The sequence below is a fragment of the Somniosus microcephalus genome, unplaced genomic scaffold (assembly GCF_052327205.1).
Source record: "Somniosus microcephalus isolate GS21.2 unplaced genomic scaffold, FLI_Smic_1.0 unresolved_chr1, whole genome shotgun sequence".
In the NCBI taxonomy this organism is placed as follows: Eukaryota; Metazoa; Chordata; class Chondrichthyes; order Squaliformes; family Somniosidae; genus Somniosus; species Somniosus microcephalus.
This window is the reverse complement of record NW_028225179.1, coordinates 49,726,167-49,729,572: the sequence shown is the minus strand read 5'-3', so window position 1 is coordinate 49,729,572 and position 3,406 is coordinate 49,726,167. Positions and strand designations below refer to the sequence as shown.

Below are 3,406 nucleotides of genomic sequence, written 5' to 3'. Positions count from 1 at the left end.
CAGGTAAGGAGGCCTCGATAGTCACTGAGGAACCTTCACATACACTCGGTGCTGAAAGGAGCATCAGTCTGTGTAACCATGGGAGAGAGAGAATGGAAAGTCACTGGAAGGCTTGTTTCTGTCAGCAGCAATGGTACAAGAGCTGCCATTCTAAAGTGAAAAGCACAACACATTCCAGGAGACAGGCCTGGAGACAGACAAATGGAGTGGAGATCTGGAAGACTGATCAGGAAAACAACAAGGAGGAAACCAACAGATAATTCATCTCTCCCTCTCCCGAAGCAGAAGAATTGACCATTCTGAGTTTTGAGTTGCACCACTGAGCTTGTACAAGTCTCTCTCTGTAAAACTTGAAATATTATGTTAATTAAACGATTTGTTTGAAAAGTTTAGAGCTTCATTTTCCTAGGAATTTTCTTGTACAATCGGGCTGCATTGGTTCCAAAGGTCGGCCCTGCTTTCGCAGAGCTTGCCTGTTGAGAGGTCCCGCAGGCCTAAATGTATCGACTGGTTTCAAAGCACCAACTCAGATTGGGGCGTATGGGACATGTGGCCCAGGAAGAGCGGTGGTAGCAGAGCACGCTTAGATGTTTAAGTGGCTGAAAGTGAATGTTGGATTAAGGTAATACCGCAGGGAAATTACAATGAAATTGAAGGGGGAATGTAAAAGAGGGCTATTAATTGTGGAAGGAAGAAAAATCTGCGTTATGTTTTGAATTCGAACCGAAGTTGATGCGGCCAAAACGCAGAGCATTAATCACTATACGAGCATGGCGCCACACATCAACAACTGGTACGCTGCTTTGACCGCAACAAAGTAACGCACTGCACTGCATAGGGAACATGGATTTTTGGTGAAGAATCCAAAATCAGCACCGCCAGAAATTCAGAAGCGGTGAAATTCGACCCAGGCCTCGCAACGACTTGGACCTTCATGCAGAATGGGAACTAGTGCAGCCACAGTTACATTTAAAAGAATTTGAGCCTTTTCACATTAAAAGAAACTCACCCCTAGAGATTCATTAAGAAAGGCCGCGCTGGGAATCGAACCCAGGATCTTCTGTTTACTAGACAGACGCTTTAACCAGCTAAGCCACGGGGCCAAATGCGCACGCACTTTCTCGCCTCTACTTACTGATGTCTATCAGCTACCAGTCACTGTCTTCTGGAGTCTCAGGCCGTTTTTAATTTTTCCAGCTCTCTTGTCCATTCCGCCATGTGTCCCATTGCTGTCTGTATCTCCCGGTTAATTTATCTCAGTGTCAATCTGTGAGGTGATTCTGAATGATTATCCTATGTTTGTGTCTTATATGAAATAAATGAGGGCACCAGACAATTCTTCCTCAGACACTGGGGAACTATTAAGCCAACAGTTATAACAAGATATTGTTTATTGTGATGCAGCAAATACAATATTCCATCTTGAAAGATTCAGTTTCAATTCTGTGCAAAAGAAACTGTGACCCCAACGTGTTTCCGATAGGCTGCCTTTTAATCTGACGTCACAAATGCCACCATTCCACCTCAAGGTGATTCACAACTAATAAAGAGAGAAGTCAAGCACTGAAAGGGTTTTTGTAGAAAGGGTTATGAGACTGTGGAATGCACTGGCCCAGCAGAGCAGCAGATTTAAAACAAGGTTTAAAAACCGGCAGCGTGTGAGAAGAAGGGGAGAGGGAGGCAAGAGAGACACAGTTAACATCACCTTGGAATCCACTGGCCCCGAATCTGCTTTAAATCCCCCCACTGTATTGAAACACATTTAATGTCATATTCACACATTGATGCATTTGAGCAATATATGAGATTTAACGCTGTCTCTGATCTAAAATATCTGCTTTAATGTGCGAAATTATCATGGTCGAGATTAAGCACGCAGTGCAGGATTAACAGCTCTTTGCTCTCGGAGTGTGGTTCACGTTTTGGGAATTCACATCAATTAAAATGCCAGAGGTAGCGGATTCAAATCCCAGACGTGCTCTAACATTTTAATAGAGTCACTTTCCTCGGCCTGGAGACATTCCACAAGTCTTCAACTAATAACCGCCAGAAAATCAGCCTGTGTTCAGTATATCGTAAGACAACGGCAATTATATTCTTTACAACAGGAGTTCAGTCGCAGAAGTGCCGAAGCTGTGAGGTCAATATGTAAATCCGTTTGCTTCCAGAAGCCTGTTCCACATTTTCCACATTCTCAATCTGGGAGCACGGGCAGGACGTGTGGTAAAGGAACTTTATTAAAGATTGTTTATACGGTTTGGAAACAGAAATACTGAAATAAAAGGGATTTTTGGATGCCTCCTTTTGGATAATGTTAGATCGAGGTTGGTGAGTCGTTAAAGTCTCAGGACTGTTAATCCAATTGGAAGATACGTGGCCTGAAAATGTTGCTCCCCAACTTAGACAATATTTTCTCTCCCTGTTTGTTAAAATTCTCCCACTTTCTCAAAGTAATATTTCACACAGCTCTAATGGAAAGAAGATGGAATCGAGAGCTCCTTCCTCCTTTCTCACATTCATCCCGCCTTGCTTCATTCCCATCCTCCTTTTTCGTGGTTTCCTGCCTCATTGGACACGGAGCCTGTCTTTGATGTTAACTCTGTGATCAACATCTTATCAGTTCCAGTCCTAACCTCGTCTTCTTGCAGATTTATTGAAATCTATTTGATGGAAACTCTCCAAAATATAATAAAACCGCCAATTAATGACTGTGAGTTAAAACAGGCGTTTTAATGGTGTGGGGAATCGTTAGAGGAACAGAACAACTCCTGCAGCAATAGAAACAGAGTCAGTGCCCAGCTCTGCTGTTCGAAGCAATCCTCGCCTCCTCCTGTTTCATTTTCACATCGATGGGAAAAGCTGAGAGCGAACTCCAATCTACACGGGCTTTAGACTGGTTAACAGACAGAAAACAAAGAGTAGGAATAAACGGGTCTTTTTCTGGATGGCAGGCTGTGACTAGTGGGGCACCACGAGGATCATTGCTCGGGCCCCAGCTATTCACAATCTATATCAATGATTTGGATGAGGGGACTAAATGTATCATTTCAAAATTTGCTGATGATACAAAGCTAGGTGGCAGTGTCCGTTGTGAAAAGGATGTGAAGAAGCTTCAAGGGGATCTCGACAGGCTCAGGGAGCGGGCGAGAACATGGCAGATGGAATATAATGTGGATGAATGTGATGATGTCCACTTTGGTAGAAAAAACAGAAAGGCAGAGTATTTCCTAAATGGTGAAAAATTGGGGAATGCAGATGCTTAAAAGGGACTTGGGTGTCCTTGTATATGGGTCACTGCATGTGAATGTGCAAGTGCAGCAAACCACTAGCAAGGCAAATGGTATGCTGGTCTTCATTACAAGAGGATTTGAGTAAAGGAGTAAAGAAGTCTTACTCCAATTATATA

General features: G+C 43.3%; 1 non-coding gene across 1 annotated transcript; it reads right to left on the bottom strand.

Moving 5' to 3' along the window:
* Positions 1–1,029: 1,029 nt before the first annotated feature.
* On the bottom strand, positions 1,030–1,103 carry trnat-agu (transfer RNA threonine (anticodon AGU)). Its single transcript has one exon. It is a non-coding gene; the product is annotated as a tRNA-Thr (tRNA).
* Between the last annotated feature and the right edge of the window lie 2,303 nt (positions 1,104–3,406).